We start from the raw sequence: 18,263 nt of genomic DNA on the forward strand, positions 1-18,263 counted from the left end.
CATCAAATTGCATTTCTCTGTTTCCTGCTGAGACTGTTTTTCATGGCTAAGAAAAAAAAATCAGAAAATAACATTATCTGCAATGCTGAACTTGCATTTTGGGGGTTTAAAAAGGTGTCTTGATTCACAGCTCCAAGGATAAGACACAGGAAATGTCTTCATTGATTAACACATGAATTTCTTAAATGGATATGGAATGTTGCACCCAGATGAGTACACTTTTATCAGAACATTTTATTACAGATGAAATATAGAAGGTCCCTTGACTAACACAGATGCTGTGTTAGTCATTGAAGTATAAATTATAGAGGTTAAGACTGTTTCTTTTTCTTAAGCATTTTGAAATATGAGTGTCTAATATGACAGGAAAAGATAACATAATGAATATCTTATTCTTGAGGAGACCCGACCAAAAAAAAAAAATCAATGGCACTCTGTTTTGTTGCAGATAGACGTAAAAAACGACTAGTTCCTGGCCTGTGATATTACAGATAAGGGTGTCTGAGAGCATGCTGGCACCAGCTTTGTGGGACACTATGGAATTCAGCTCCAGGTGAGTTCAGAAAAACTAAATTGGATGGTGCTCCAAGACACAGTGTGTACAATCTTGTTGAGTCTTGTTGATGAAATTCTTGTCACTCAATCAACCCATTTACCTTTTCAAAACACCAAGATGCCTCATTTGGTTAAAAGTTTAAAGTTTTAAAATGTTGTAGTGCTTTTAATGTTAACTATATTTTATTTCTTTCTTCTAACTGTTAAGTGGTGAAATATGAGCTATGAATGGATTTGCTCTTGAAGTGTTAATGCCTGTGTTATTAATAGAGTGACAGATGAAACTTCATACAGTATTTCAGGGCAAGGCAGAATGGCTCTTGGCAGTAGTGATCAAAAGAAAGAACCGAAGTCATCAAGTGTTTGAGTTGTAAGCTTCCTAAATGACAGATCTCTAAGGGCTCCTGGAACCCAAGACCTTGTCACGTCAATGTCAGGTAATTACAACAGCCATATAATCCAGTGGCTCAAAAGAGGCCATGATTTCTGGTTTCAGAATAGCAAGGGGGAGGAGCTTATCAATGCATATGTCAGATACAAGTCTCCCCGAGTCTGCACCTGCAGGAATCCATGGTTGGAAGATAGGTAACTATCCCATGGAGGCTTGGGAATGAAACTGTTACGGACTAAATAGAGTAAGAGAACATTAGCTTGGGCAGTGGAAAATATGAGTATTATTGAATTCCAAAGCATTTTTATGCCATATAAAGCCTGTGTTCTAGGCTGATATTTATCTATATGTAATTCAGATGAGCGTTTCAAAGAATAGTAAAGAAGCATATAGACAGGTCAAATGATATACATGAAAAAAGACATAAGAAATATGTAATATCTATTTGATATGGGACCTAACTGTGGTCACCACAATTTTGAATCTGGTAATTGATATAAGAAAACAAGGATATGTTAAAAGGTTTAACGTGAGAATGCTTCTTAAGTCTATTTTAATAGCATTGAAAATTATTAACAGCCTGAATATGTAATTATGTATAATTTATGAAAGATTTTCTTCAAACTATTTATAGATTTTTAAATTTTGATTTAACTTTTTAAAAATTATTATCATAATTCTATGATACAGATCCACAGGCCCTGGGATTTCCCCTGCCCTCTCCCCAAATCTCCTCCCCCTCCCCACCAAATTCCCCTATACTATTACTATAGCATAGCTCTTCATAAATAGTCACATGTTCCTCATTGCAGGCATGGACACTGGTAGGGTCCAACGTCCTATTGTCAAGATACAGCTAATAGTTTCATTAGTAGTCCATCTTTGATTTGGAAGTAGAGATACACACTGCACTGCATCCTGAAATCTGGACATGATAGTCTCCATTACACAGCCACCACACATCCCTCTTAAATGAAAAGCCACAATACAAAGTCAACAACAGGAAAACAATAGAAATTTACAACACCATGAATTTCTCAAGAGGTTTTGATAGTTCAACAGTCCTGAATTGCTGGTGATTCTGCCACTCCAATCACGATGAAATCTCTCTCGAATCCACTGGCTGCTATAATCCACCTTAGTGTCTCCGTCTGCCCAGATCTTCACTGCCAATCATTGTTCAATCATAGTTGATCAATTTGTTCTATCCTCCGTCTTCTGCCATGGGACCAGGTGTCCTGTGGAGGCTCTGATGTACTGCCATATCCTCCATGTACATTTGGATATGCTGTCCTCTGCTCTGTCTGAGCCACTGAGGAGGCCCAGCTCTGACACATCCACTCCCACAGTCAGCCCATGGAACCTGCAATTCTCTCATGGTTAGGGATCTGAGTCCACTGAGTCCCGGAGTTCAGTTGGTAGGGAATTGCCCAAGAAACCTCATCTGAGGCCATCCCAGACCTGTGTTTGCCAATACAGGGTCCAGCACAGTCTGTCACCCAAATCAGCCTATGCACACACTGGTAGTTGCAATTGCTGGGTCAGTTCTGTCTCCAGATCCATGTTTTATGAAACCCAATGGGTGTTGGTGCCCAGCCCAATGCTACCCACCACATACTTGGCCTTCACATAAACCAATGGGAGCTACAGTCTAGTTGGAGCGATCCACAAAAACCCCCACCAGGCCCACCGCTGCCCTGGTTCCTGTGGTTGCCAGTATGTACAGCAGACTGGTCCTGACTGTCCCACATCCTCTTCAGCTCTTGTACATGTTGATGGATATTGAAGCCCAGTTCGTCCCAACCAACCCCACTACCCAGTCCACACTGGTGCCAACAGGTACCACCATCTGTCTAAACCATGCCTGTACCTGACAGCATTTGGCCCCTGTGCTAGCATCTACCAGCTGATGTCGTGGCAAAGCCCAGCCAACTCACACCAACTCACACCGACTTATTCATATACCAGAAGATACAGTCAGCCCAGCCTGGCTTTTCCCTTATGCAGCTCACATGTAGTTCATCAGATGTTGTCCTGCCCGGCCTGGTCTGCCCCCATCCCAGCTCTCATTCTCACCGGTGGGAGTGGTGGCACAGCAGAGGGACCTTCACAGCCCCCTCACTGGGCCATCCCCACCATCCCCCATGTTTCACATGTGTTGGTTGGGTGCTGTGGCCCAGTCTGGCACAACCCACACATTTTGGCATTTGCCAGTGGGTGCTGTAGCTTGGCCAGGCCATACCCACCCCCAATTCCAACTCACATTGGTGGGGGCTTTAGCCTATCCCATCACTGCCAACCCCCAATCTCGGCTCTCATGTGGATTGGCTGGTATTGCACCCTGACCCGGCCTGACCCACACTCCTTTCTGGCACTTGGATTCACCAGTTGGTGATATGGACTGACCCAGCCCAGCTTGCCCCCGACCTGCACCATATGTATGCCAGTGGGTACCATATTTTGGCCTGGTGTGGGCTGCTCCCCATCTTGGTTCTTGCACTCACCTGCAGGGAGTATGTCCCGACAGAGAAGTTCCCCAGGCTCCTCCATGCAGATCTCTCCCAATGACAGATCTCACATACACCAGTAGGTCCATAGGCCAGGAACACTGGCTTTTCCTCACCGACTCTGACCTATTCCGGTTCTTGTTGTTGGGTGCCACAGCCCAGCCAAGCCTGATCCATACGCAGATACTGCTCACACCTAGCTTAGTGGGGGCAGAGACCTGGCCTAGCCTGTCATATACCTACCCTGGTTCTCACAAGTACCAGTGGGTACTGGATTTTAGTCTGGGCTGGCAATTCCCATACCCAGCCCTCACACATGCAGCTGTATCCAGACCAGACCACAGCCGCTTCCCTGGCCCTCCTGCTTCCCGATGGAGATCACAACCCAGCCAGGCCTGCTCCCCTCCAGAGATCTCACACATGCCAGTGGTTGCTCTGATCCAGCTTGGCGTAGCCCCCATCCTTCTGCCTTTGGATGCTGTAGCCTGTCCTGACCTAGCCAGCCCCCAGTCCCAACTCTCACTGGCGGGTACTGCAACCTGGCCCTGCTCAGTCTGCTCCCATCCCTGGCTCATGTGAACCAGTAGATGTGATACACTAGCCTAGCATGACCTGCACTGCAGCCTGGTTTCTGCACTTGACAGTGGGCTAAGTTCTGCCCAGTCAGCTCCGTTCCAAAACCAACCCACACATTTGCATACAGGTGGGGCTAACTTGCCCAGCTTACCTGACCCCTAGGTCTGGAACACATGCACAGTGTGTGCTATGGCCCAGTAGGGGAGTCTCCCAGTTTCCCTACTCAGCCCACTCCCAGACCCAGATCTCATATGCTCCAGCAGGTGCTAGGCCACAGCCCGGCATAACCTGTTCCTCCTTCTTGGCCTTTGTATGACCTGGTGGATGTTTTGGGCCAGCCTGCCCTACACCCTGATTTGGGATGCACATGCAGGTGCTGCAGCTTGGACCTGACAAGCCTATTCTCAGTCACAGTACCCATGAGTGCTGGCGGGTTCCATGTCCACTCCTAGTTCAGCCAGTCACCACCCCAACTCTTGAGCTAACCAGCAGGATTTGTATTTCTATAAGGTTGGGCCCACTTATCCCTCACAGAATCTACCTCCAAACCTGGGTCTCTTGTGTGCTGGTTAGTGTCATGGCCATGCCTAGTGTGACCTCTCCCCTGTTCCAACATTCAATCTAGTACTTGCATCTAGCTCTGCTAGGCAGGCCCCCAGCCATAGCTTTCATGTGGTATGGCATGTGGTGGTCAGTGATGCTCTGTGCTAACAAGCCCATCTCAGGACTCCCATGTGGGCTGATGAATCAGTCTGACCCATACAGATCTTCCAATCTCTCCCTTCCATACCACCAGGTCTCAGTCCCCTCACTTACCAGCCAGTACAGTGGCTCTGTTGTTAGGTATCCCTCAGGATTCATTCCTCACTTACACATTATGGTGTCTGTATCCATGGATGTCTCTAGGCAATATATCGTCAGCCCCAAGACCCCAGAACTCATCGCAGGCGGCCATTGGGCAAAGCCTGGTGTCTTATGGGTGGCGCAGCCGGGGGTGAGGGTGGGCTGCTTCCTCCTCTCCTCAGCCAAGTTTGGCCGATGAAGCTGATCCACTTCACATGCCCGACCCGCTATGTATAGATTCTTTTTTTTATGTATAGATTCTTAAAAATTATTCAAGCAGTGTATTTACAAGGGTAGTTGTAACACGGAAAAAGAAGCAGTATTTTGTATGAAAAGCTTAAAAACATCTTGGATGGACAAGAATATTAGCATATATAGAAATAAAAGTAATGAATATGATTATGTTAAAATTCCTCTTCTCACTGTCATTATCCTTCCATGAATGGAAAAACAGAAAACTTTTTCATGTTGACAATTAAGCCTGAAATTTTATAACAAGATACATAATGCTAGTTTGTTTAAATAAAAATAGGGCATGTGAAAGCAGTAATTGCTATCTAGTAAATGTGGAAATCTCCAAAAGAAAGGATGAAGTGTGGGTGGGGCTGTCATCCAAGGATAGTTATAAACGAATACTTCTTTACAGTGTTTTCCTAACTGATTTAGTCTAAATGGATAAATGTATGTATTATGTCCATTTATATTGTGCTACATTGCATACATTTGGAGGTATTTGGCTAGTTCAAGGAGTCAGTTTTATACTAAGAATTATAAATTTCAGGAATATTTCTGCATTTGTAACATCTCTTGTATAAGTATTCATCATAAGAAAATACAAGTATCCATCAGATATTTAAATTTAGGTTTCTAGCATGTCTTTCTTGAATTATTTATCTAGCTTCAATGGCATGGGGAAAAGATATACATCGATTTGTCAAAAACCAAACAAACATTCTTACAGAGTTAGATGCCAAATTAACTGCATTCTTTGTTTTCTTCCAGCTTATACAAGGTCAGCTATCAGTGGTCAGGTGTGTAATTGACAAATTCAGCTCCATTATTACCAATTCTAATGTTGTTAGTGCCCACAGATTTCTCTAGGTAATTCATTTACCCCCCTTCACATCTTTTTATGTCTTTGTTGCTGTTATTCTTTGCGTTGTGGGAAATCTGATAGGAAATGACTGACCTCAGAGTTCTCACCCTATGCCAATACTAATAATCCTTGATGAGATATAAAAAATGAGAAATTTTCATATAAATCAGTGTTCACTTGTCATTCAAGAATATATTCCTGGGAAAATTGAAGTAGCTTTTCTATCAGTCTCATTCAAAATGTTTATTGTTTTAAAAACATAATGCATAGTAAAAAGTAGGTGAATTAAGTTAGTATTAGCCAAGAATGCCATTTATTTTTTGCAACGTCTTTTTTCTGCATGTCTCAAGAAAACAGAAATGATGTGAATGGAGACTGAGATCAAGAGCCCAAGCCTGTTTCTTAGGAGATAAATTTTTAATATAAAATATAGCTCAAAACATGTGAAGCATCTACTATGTACATTATGATGCACTAAATGTATGAAAAATGCTCAAAAACATTAATCTTTCTTCCTACAAGTAATTTGTTCACCAGAGGAAACAAACCATAGAAACAATTGCTCCTGAACAGTATATTTATGCATACATACATTTAAACAAGTAAAATGTTAGTGTTTCATGCCAAAGGATGAGGGAGATGAAGCACACATTGTTTGCTGGAGGACAGATCGCTTCTGACCTGTGCTGAGGTGACAGAAGGCTTCAGGAAGGATATTGAACTTACTGCTTGCTTAAGCAGCACGCAGAATGCTGGAAGGAGCAATGGGTGTATAAATCATGAGCCAAAATGTACATACTATGTAGAAAAGGAGAACAAATTTTGAGAAACAACATAGTAATGAAAGACAATACTGGGGAAAAAAAACATAAGGACAAAATTGGTGGCTTTGAATCTAGCCCCTGAGTGTTTTTATATTCCTGTGATCTGTGTACTTTCTTAATAGTGTTACAACTTGTAAAAAAAAAATAGGCATTTTTTCTGACTTGATGTGAAAATATAGAATGTTACCGATTGTTTGATTATTTAAAGCCATCATCAGCACTGATGAAAACTAAACTCTTAAGAACTATAAAATACATCATTTAAATACATTTTCCTACATCATTTAAACACACTTAATTTCTCATCACAAATTCTTGCTTGAAAGTTACGAGTCAATAGTTCTTGCAACTGTTAAAACTTGGTATATTATAGAAAAGAAAATTCTATTTGTAGTAAACTAAATTTGACCTAATGCTGGAAAGATACAGATCAAAATAAACCTTTTATGTATACATATCCTATTTGAAATATATATGTGTGAAATATATGTATATATGTAGCCATCTTTCTCAATAGGTTCCTTGTGTAAGCCCTTATATCTATTGTTTTTTACTAAAGTTTCCTGGGAACATTTATGTTAGCAGCAGTTGAAAAAACTGGCTTCATTTTCAACTCTCAGTGTAATCAAGAACTCATATATATACACATATACCTGTGTGTGTGTGTAATTTTGTCATTTCTCTATTCCATTAATGATTATTTTCAGTTAAGTTATATGAACTTTAAATTCTGATGTGTTCATTCTCACATTTTACCATCCATAGGACTCTATTAAAATGAAAGTTTTCCAAGTCTTGACACTTTGTTCAAATACTTTTGTTTTACTCTTTTCATGTACTGCCAAATTTCCTTCGTTTAAAACATTATGATATGGGTAACTAAAAATGTTTCCTACTGATGATCTCATTCCTGCCTTTATATCATCTATTTTCTTCTTGATTTTATGCTGTTACCATTGCCAGAGGAATTCTTCAGAGATATGGCACTGTCATATAGTTACCCTTAAAAAAAAGTATTTTTCTTACTGAGTTTTAAAAAACCTGACTTCATGGAAAAATACTGGATAAGTAAGAGAATTTTAAAAGCATAGAATTCAAACTTAGGATTGAAGTTGATATTTTGGTCCAAATTTCAGATCACTTTTCCAAAATGATCAGTGGTTCATGTGATGTTAGAGACAAGCATTAAAAAAAAAAAGAAAGAAAAGAAATGCTGTGACGCAACTGTTTGGAGATTGAAAAATGTGAGAAGATAGAAACATAAATATGAGTCAAAGAAGAAATATCATGAATTTTAAAAAAGGAAACTAAAGCCTGCATTTGGTGCCACAGGTCGCCTCCGCCATGTGGTGTCACCATCTCATATGGACACCAGTTCATGTCCTTGCTGCTCGCTTTGTATGCAGCTCCCCACTTGTAGCCTGGGAAAGCAGCAGAGGATGGCCCAAGTCCTCGGGACCTTTCACCCACGTGGGAGTTCTAGGTTCAGTTCCTAGGTTCAGTTCAGCTCAACTCTGGTCATTGTGGACATTTGGAGAGTGAACCAGCAGATGGAAGATTTCCTTTCTCTGTCTCTCCTTCTCTCTCTGGAAATTAGGCCTTTCAAATAAAAATGAAATTTTTTAAAAAAGAGAGGAATGTTTAGAGAGCTCAAAATGTTGGAAAATGATTGATAGGAGATTACTATGATCAGTATCTTTAATAATAGAAAAATGCTTTTAAAAAAAGTGATGTGTAACGATCTGGCTATACAAAGAAATATATTGATCAATAATATTCTTAAATAATATGTGATTCCATTCAAGGCTCTTATTCATTTCATTACAAGGGTCTCGAATAAAAACAACTGAATAACAATCCTGTCCCTAGATCTCTGCCTATAGCAGACAATAGTTTACATTGGAAATTTGTACCCTGACTACAGTAGATATGAACAGATTTGTTTTTGCAAAGTAAAATATGCCAATTTTTGCTTAATATGGAAATATTTCTTTTTTGTTTGTTTTAAATTTTATTTTTGATGTTTCCATCATTGAAAAGGATGCATGATTAGGGTGGCTAGGCTAAAGGAATAGGGGAAAGTGATGACACCATTGTTTCCAATTTTCTTTTTCTTCTTCCTGTATCTGCATGGAATGGGTCTGAGTAGAGTATGGGAGGAGCTGCACCCAGCATCCCAGCCAAATCAGTACCTGGGGATGGGGAACAGCCACCCGATGTCATCCCAGGTTCCCAAGGTAGAGCATGCTCCAAAGGCTGTGCTAAAGAGGTTTTAGTAGCTCTGAGATGCTGTTGATATCATTGCTCCAAGGATGAAGAAATCCTTCCAAGGTCCACGGGCTAACATAGTCCACTTTAGAGTTTCTATTTGCCCAGATACTTGCTGTCAATGATTGTCTGGGAGAGTTGTCCAATTTGTTCTGCTGCCCATCTTCTACTGTGGTACTGAATGTCCTCTGTCGACCCCAGTGGATTGCCTATCTCCCATGTGCATCTGGGCATGCTGTCCTCAACACCATCTTCAGCAACTGAGTTGGCCCGGTTTTGACTCATGCATTCCATGGTTAGACCACAGATCCTGTAATTCTACCCATGTGAACCCACTGGTTTAGCTGGGGAAGGAGGTTACCCCGGGAAGTCCCCCAAAAAACTCATCTGAGCTGATCCCAAACCTGAAATTTGTATGCCCCAGCCAGTACAGGATCCAACTCAGATTGTTACCCACATCTGCTTTCAGATACATTGGTGGTTGGCAATTCTTGAGTCAGTTCTTTCTCCAACCCCATCTCTTACACAAAGCAATGAATGCTGTGGCCCAGCGCAACCCTGCCTACCACATACTCTGCTTTAACATGAACCAGTAGGAACTGCAACCCAGTCAGAGCAACCCTCCATAACCTCCACCAGGTCTGTCACCCAACCCCAACCCCCACACATGACAGTGTGTGCAACGAACTGTTCCACTTTTGTATACATCAGGGGGTGATGCAGCCTAGCTCAACCCAACCTAACCTACTATCCAGCCAATACTTATGCTGGTGGGTGCAAATGCCTGTGCAGTCGGATTCAACCTCAGCCCTGATTCTCATGCTCAGCAGTGGGACCTGCAGCCCATCAAAGGAGGTGCTCACAGTTTCCGTACTGGCCCACTCCCAGTCCCAAATCTTGTACTCTCCAGGTGGTTCTACAATCTAGCTTGACAGGACTTGTCGTCATACCCAGTACTTGCCAGCCTGTTCTTTGGTTCTCATACATACTCCAGTGGATATTGTTGCTTATCCCAGACTGGCTCTCCTCTTAAATCAGCTCATATGCAGGCCAATGGGTGCTGTAACCCTGCCTAGCTTGGTCTGTCACTGGTACTAGTTCTCATGCTGATCAGTGGGAGCAGTGGCACAGTTAGGGAGCCCCTGCTGCTCCTCCACCAGGCTTACCTCTCCCATCCCCCTTCCCATTTTAAATGTGTTGGTGAATGCGAAGGACCAATGTTGGGATGGCCTGCCTCACCTTGGCATTTGCAGGAAGGTGCTTTAGCTTGGCTCAGCCTGGCTTACCCCCAGTTCCAGTTCATGCTGGTAGGTGCTGTAGCCTACCCTAATCTGGACTGCTCCCAATTGCAGCCCTAAGGAAAACTGGCTGTTGTTGTGGCTAAACCCTGCCTGTTCTTCACCTTGTTCTGTGTGTTGTCCTGGCTCTCAGATCTATCAGTGGGTGTTATGAACTGGCCCAGCCTGGCCTGCCCTGTGACTTGAACAACGTATATGCTGGTGGGCTCTGCAGATTGGCCTGGTTTATTTTTGTGCTCACCTGCAGGGAATATGTCCTGACAGAGGAGTTCCCTAAGCTCCTCTGTCAGGTCACCTCCCAGTGGCAGATCTTGTGCACACCAGTGGGTCCTTGTCCCAGTCCGATTTGGCCTACCTCCTGTCCTGGCAGGAACAGTGGCCTTGCCTACCTACACCCATTCCTACTGTTACTGGTGAGTGCTACAGTATGGCAACATTTCTATCTTACCTTGTAATGAGATGAATATTGTGACTTTTTTGGTAGCATTTCGTCAACTCACACCTGTTTTAAAATTAAGTGAATGATCACTGAAATTTCTGATCACAATTCCTGCTTTTCCTTATATAACAACATCTATCATATGTACCATTTTTGTACCTCATCTGCAACACCAGATAATGAAGGTGCTGCTGCTCAATATCAGCCATTGCAAAACCCCAGTAAACATATCGAACATGCAGACAGCTTCAGATCCTATCAGCAGCAGCAAAATACTACACTGAGTGGAAGCTGATTTTCAAGACTGCTGTGCTTCACTTAAAATGCCTTGTATGAACTGATTGATTAGATTTGTATTATTATAATGAAACACCCAAAATCAACATATGGGAAAAGGAGGTTTATTGAGAACCTGGTGTTGGCATTCAGGAATGTGAGACCAGATAGCCCTAATGGTCATTCTTAGGTGAGAGCCTAATGGCTGCTAATGTTACATCATGGCAGGAACAGGTGAAGAACGGAAAAGAGATCACATGTTAAATTGGAAGCCAGAGCTTGACAAGCAACCAGGCCCCTTTGCTACTTTTCATAATGATTTCCGAAGAACCCACTTTAAAAGCATTTCTTAGGGCAAGGGCCTGGATGGCTGGAGAATCGCCCAGAGGAATTCTTCCATTAAGGCTTCAGCACCTCCCAACACTGCCAGTCAGAGGATCAAGTCACCTGCATATGAATTTGTGGATCAACAAATCATTTTCAAACCATAGCATAGCAGGAAGCGTCCTATTTTACAATCCACAGAGAGGTAGGTAGTATGCCTTTCTTTGCATGAATCCCACAGAACCTTAGCTTTTCAAGTGCTTGTTGAAGAGTAGATCCTAGCTTTTGAATGCAATTCCTTTTAGAAATGCAAAGAGAAATAAAAAATCTAATTTCTCTGAGAAACTCCTTTTGAAAGGATGTGATTTCCTGCTCACAATTCAGCCACGTGCAACACTGAATCTGTAGTTTGTATTTCTTTTTCCCTTTATTACAAGAGTTCAAAGAAAAAACAATACGTACAGAAGGCAGATCATTTGTGCCTGCTGGTACATTCCAGCTTACCGTGGCAGTGCCAACCTGAAGTCAAAAACTAGAAACTTCATCCAGATCTCTGCTGTGCAGGACAATGACCCAACTACTGGAGACGAAAACTCGACCCCAAACACGTCAGTGAGGGCTGTGGGTTTCCCACACAGAATTCTAAATGCTGCGTCAGGACCAAGAGTTTTCATACAGTAGGTTAGGTTTACTATGTAACACTTCAACTCCTCGATACTTCACTTCTAATCTCGTCCTCTACTGTGCCTTTTGAACAGATCTTAAAAAGCAGTAATAAAAAACTGTTCCAAACGCACACCCTATGTTTCTTCATGAAATTTTCTATATGAATTTCTCAGGAATCTTTTTTATGGAATTATCAGTGTGTTTTGAAATGGCTGAAACATTTTCTTAGCTAGGTAACTTGTTCTAGATTTCAAAATTGTCCCCTTTGTAATATGTGGCTTAAAATCAAGTGGCATTAAGAAACTCAGAGCCATGGCGTTTTATGCCTCTTTATGTTGTGTTCATGTATAATGGGAAAAAGTCAGCTGTTTTATGTTTTGATACTTCCCTTCATCACAGTTTCATAGTTTTGCTCTCACATGGCAGGTTGCTTTCTCAGCCTCTCTATTTCCTATTGCTGAAATGAACGCTTTGCTCCTTTTGTGATTCAATCTCTGCTTTTCCATAAGTACAACTCCTTGTATCTGCTTCCCATCTGTTTTACACCTGGGGAGATATTGTTGATTTTTGTCCTGTCACTTTTAGTAGACTTCCTTTTGAAAAAATTCAAGTGTAACTGACAAGTTATGAGAAAAGTCCTTTGAACACCTCAATGTCTTTCACTCAGACCACCTGTAGTTAACATTTGTCTATGATCCACTTTACATAAACACACGTGTATGTGCAGGATGTCACTTCTATCTGTGATTTTTCTGGCAGCTTTCAAAAGAAGTTGCAAATATCACAGCCCTTCTGTCTGTGCATATTTCATTCCTAAATATTCTTATAAAACTGCATTATGGTAACTAGTAAACATAATATTGAGATCACAACTTTGATGAATCCGTTAGTATTATCTCTGTTTTTTTTTTAAATCAATAAACTCAGTCCTTTATAGAATTATTTTCCTTCAAGTGAGCTCCAGCCTAGAATTTTGTTATAATAGGCTGTCATACCTATTGATTCCCCTTTGGCCTCAAATACTTCAGCATTCCTGTCTTTCACAACAATGTCATTTTCAAATGTGCAGTAAATTCTGTAACAGTATATTCTCATTTTAAGTTTTTTTATGTTTTTAAATTTTGTTTATCTGTTATTTTTGTTAGTTGAATATCATTTATTTTGGTCATAATAATTTCTTAATTATTCTGTTATTGATTACAGAGGGTTTTCCTCTCTGAATTGCATATGTGTTAGCTTAGTCTTTTCCAGTTGTTCTTACAGTTGTCAGCTACTGATGTAAAGTTTTGCCCTAAAGATTAAAGAGCCTTAGCTCTCTACCTTAAGTTTTGCAAGTTATTTATTGGCAGGAGGCAGCATGTGCTCCTGTCCTCTCTGCAGTTGCCTGCAGCGTTAAGGACTAGCCTGGTTCCAAAGCCAGCAGGAACTCCAGAGATTCAGGCTTCCCAGGTGGGTGACAAAAGCCCAATTATTCTCGCCGTCACAATTGCCACCCGGAGTCTGCATTAGTAGGAAACTGGAGTTGAGTTCAATTCCCCTGGGAATTGAATTCAGATATTCTGATATTAGATGCAGTTGTCTTAACTGCTATTCCAAACACCCATCCCTACCCCTCTATTTCTGTTGTAGAGTAGGGACTATGGTTAATAAAATCAGTTGTTGATATTCCAAAATCCAAGCAAGTGAAAAAGGTTACAGGTCCCTTCATTAAGTATGTAAACTTCTGGTAATGATTCTTCCAGAAATCTAAAGATTGCTTAATTTGTTTTCTCCATGTAATTTACTACATAGGACTCAACGGATTCAGGAAAGAGGTGGTGAATATAAGGTAGCAAAATAATAACCAACTATGGGAGAGAGAATGCAACCTTAGAATTACACTTTTCCCCCCTTTTTTGCAATTATGCTTTATTCTACCTTTCTGAGTGTTCAGTTCTGCATAGCGGGCTGTTTATAACCGTGTGGGTGATCTGACCTCTTGTGGCTGCTCTGCACTGGGCACGTTGCTGGCAGTGGTTCTGACCTCTGTGTCATGGATACCTTCTCCACTTCCTAGCATGCCCTGCAGTTATTGAAATCTACACAGTAATTACGCCTCTGGGACCACACTGCTTCTGTCGGACCCCTAGCCTTTCTGCTCACTGTGTGGTAACCAGGAGATTGCTGAAGGTCTCTGCACTTCTATTTCCGTACCTGTAAAATGCAGATGTTAAGAAGAATGTTAAGATTATGAAATGATTTTGCCAAAAAATACAGTAAGCTAGTATTCATTCCACTGTGACCATTTCTCTTCTATTTGTGCTGTGTCCACTTTAGTTTTCTTACTCCTGGAAGTTGATTTTATTTTTACCAAACATTATTTTGTCATTTGTTTTAGGAGAGAAATGACCAATGAATTAACATCCATGTTTAATTTACCAATTGTTTCTCGTCTCGATAAGTATCAAGGCTTTGAACTTTTTTCTTAGTTTCTCTGCCAAACTTTGCTGAGGATTAAAAATCCTAGTGTAATTTGTATGTTCATTTTTAACAACTTTTCATGTTAAGAGAAAGAAAGGATGAGGACTTTATTAAACGCCCATGTTAATTCCTGGATTTCTTTATAAACAAAATACTTCATTCAACCTATTTTACTAAAAATTCTCAGATTATTATCTTAGAGATATTGATTGATGATGTTTTGAGAGAATTTATGTTCAGGATGATTTATGGATGCATTCCCCAAATTCTGTACCATTACAAACATATTTTTAACAGGTGTATCCTATTAACCAAGCAGAGAATCCCTCTCTTCTGTGCACAGATATTTGTTATAGAAACCCAGTTATTTAAATATTTATAAAATGAGAGTTGAGAGCAGCACTTTTGAAAAGCGGTTAATAATGAACAGACATCAAGGGAGCAATCATTATAACAGCAAAGCGCTTTGCAGCTCCAATAACTTCAGTGGTGCAGAAGCAGGCCATCAAATTTAATTAAAAGCAGTCAAAAATAAACTGAGAAATTGAACTGTAAAAGGCTGTCCTTTGCCAGAGCTGAAGGCAAAAAGAAAGCCAGAAAGAGTCTTAGGAGCAGTAAGAGAATTGATCAGGCTTACAGCCTGCAACTTGTAATTCGCTCTGTCAGATTTTAGTATCAGTTAGACAAGATTAATAGAGCAATCACTGATCCTCTAACTGCAATCCTCCTTCGTGGTACCCCTTTTATAGGCTGTCATGATAGATGGAAGTCTGCACGGGTCAAAATTCCAATTTATCTCTGTATTTGATCACTTTTTAAATAATACCAGCATCTGCATTTGCTGGACACCAGCACTCTCCTGATATTTTAAAATCAGAAATAAATTTATGTATTGACAAACTGTAGTCCTCATTTGCAAAGATGCTTACTTCCTTTTTACTCAATAGAACTTTCCCTGGTATGAGCGTAGGACATCTCCTCCTACCACCAGGGCCTACCATAGTGAAGTGAATGATAAATAGAAGATACAAAAATTGTTGCTTTAAATGCTCAGTTGCATGTGGGTCTGCAAAAGCAGTATCACAAGGACAGAAACAAGTCACCCTCCATCATTTTATTTTATAATAATGTTCTTTCATGAGGCTAAAGCCTCCCTGTTGTGACCTTATTATGTTTTTCAACATCAATAAGAAACAGATTCTTTGGAACTGTACACAAGCCTATGAAACAGCAGGGTGCTCAAGCAAAGGATCAATTATTGTGTTCTAAAAAATTTTGAACTTGAAATGGTTATAGTATGGCCTTTATTCACAAGAAGTAAACCAGTTGATTGAAAAAAAAAAACAGTGAAAATAATGCAGGCCACATGAAGCTGAGGTTAACCTTGATTTTTCTGAGGTATTTCAAATTGACGCACAGTGTTCCTTTACAGAGCAAGTGTTCAAGACACTGAAACGAAACAGTGAGAGTCTGATTTAGTGTCTATCACCAACTCAGATCTTAATATGTGAGACATTTTACTACTCTTCCTAAGCTTACTAATATCACTCTTTTATGGGCTGAATTCCACCCTCTTTATAACTTAAGTAAGAATTCCTGATTCTGAAAGAAGCTTAGAGATCTAGACCAGGATAGTATCAGTAGAGTGTTTATGTTATAAATTTAACAGATTATTGCACTTATTAAGTGCTCCCTAATTTGTGAGTGATTTCATGCACATTATGTCATTGAAATAGCATAAATCCAAATAAGATGTGCGTTAAAAGAGGGATATATTAACAACACTATCATATTGAAGGAAGCTTAAATAATTGGCAGCAAGTCACACAAGCACCTGGACCTAAGTAAAAGCCCTGAGCTCTTCCTGTTAGTATTTACCAAAACTCCCAACTTTGAAAATGCAGCTCATTGAGCTGTAACACACTCAGCAATACCAGAGTATATAATTTCCATCTGCCACATTCAGGTGGCAGCTTTTCATTTCTGTTGAAATGGGAGGCACATGGATCAATGGGCCTTTGGAGAATGGAAACCTCTAAGTGTGCTTCACTTGAGTTGACTCCATGGCCAGCCAGAGGAAAGGGAACAAAAAGCTCTTAAGGGGGCTAACTGCCTGAAAAGATTTTTGGAGAAGGGAACTCTCCTGCCTTCGTGGGTGGAGACTTTGCTACCTGAGGGGAAATCCGGGTAAGTCTCTGTTCACTGGAATTGACTTCAATAATTGAACGTCGAGGGAACAGAGTCTTGAAAGTTGTCAGAAGCTGTAAAAATTTCAACACTAGGATCATGAGAAAAGGGAGTAAATTGAGGTAATGGATTTGTAAGAGTAAAAAAAAGAAAAAGTTGTTGTGAACATATTGTTTAGGAGTGAGGAGCTTAGGGATCAAAAAAAGTGGGTAAAATTGAAATAATAGGAACCTTATTGATACAAGTAAACCTTATAATCAATTAGGTTATTTTAGCTTACTTAAGCTGGTTCTAATTGCTTCACATCAGCAAATAACATACGGTTAGATAATATTTCACCTCCTCAGCATCAAGGTTGGCATAAAAAATTAAGACAGTAACAGTAATAGTAGATTCTCTTTCACTTACAATGAACTTACACCCTCATAAGCCCAATATAAATTGATAATATTCCAAGTTTAAAAAGAGCACATTTAAAACAAGTATTGCTAGTCTGTGGCTTTAGCCTCTCCTTGGAATATCAGTGTCCCATATCGGAGCACAGGTTATCTTCTAGCTGCTAGTTCTGATCTGTCTCTTCCTTCTCCTGTGCATGGGAAAACAGCAGAAGATATTCCAAGTACTTGAGTATGTCGGACTTGACGATGGTGCTCCTGACTCCTGGTATCAGTCTTGCCCAGATCTGGCTGTTGCAGCCATTGGTGGGGGTGCAGGAAGGGTAGGGATGGCTAAACCAGTGCATGGAAGACCTCTTTCTCTCCAACTGCTTGATTCTACTTTTAAAATGTTTGTACCACAGTGCAAGGTGGTGTCATGATCAAGTTGGCTAGCAGGACAGCTAGCTACCCAGTTATCAGAAGACTACATCCTGTTAGGTGTCAGAATTTCAGAAAAAATAAAAGATTCAAAATTGTTAAGTCTAGATTCATTTATAATGGTGCTAGGTTGTGAGTGTGAAGTTTTTCTAAGAAGTACCAAACATTGTATAATATATATAATTTAATAAAAATATTAACTAATAGTTAATCATGTAATATTTAAAGCATAACGTGTTCAAACAGCTTGTCCAATAGAAACAATGTAGCAATATAGTGTCACTATCAGGAACAACTAGCTAACACCAAAGCCCTCACCCTAACAATTTTAAGTTATTCTCTAACAATAGAAAAAGTTGTCTATATTCTCATTCACTAGCTTAACTTTTTTATTTGTGTTTAAACATAAAATTGACAAGCCCAAGAATTTGAGAATTACAAAAAACAAATGGTTATTGCTTACAAGACCCCAAAATATAAGATAAAGCCTATTTTTTCTTAGAGATAATGGGAAGAAAACAAATTTTCTGTTTTTCCGTTAGAGTCTAATAACACTGATCTTATGTAAGAATAATGATGGTTGTGTTGTACGTACAATAAAATTTACACTGCTTCTTTAAACATTGACTTATGCTGTCACCACCAATTATAACCACATCTTACAGTTTTGTTATTGGGTTATTGGAACATTGTCTACAGATAACCATGCTCATGTTTATAAATAAATGCAGAATTGAT

The 18,263-nt window shown here is 40.3% G+C and overlaps 1 protein-coding gene across 1 annotated transcript in view; it reads left to right on the plus strand.

Moving 5' to 3' along the window:
• The first annotated feature begins 456 nt into the window (after positions 1 to 456).
• The window catches only part of PTPRD (protein tyrosine phosphatase receptor type D), a 1,483,320-nt gene continuing 1,465,513 nt past the window's right edge, over positions 457 to 18,263 (plus strand). Inside the window, exon 1 of the mRNA XM_058672196.1 lies at positions 457 to 553. The gene's annotated coding sequence lies outside the window, so the exon portion shown is untranslated. The remainder of the gene's footprint in view (positions 554 to 18,263) is intronic.

This window comes from Ochotona princeps, chromosome 14, assembly GCF_030435755.1.
Source record: "Ochotona princeps isolate mOchPri1 chromosome 14, mOchPri1.hap1, whole genome shotgun sequence".
Taxonomy (NCBI): Eukaryota; Metazoa; Chordata; class Mammalia; order Lagomorpha; family Ochotonidae; genus Ochotona; species Ochotona princeps.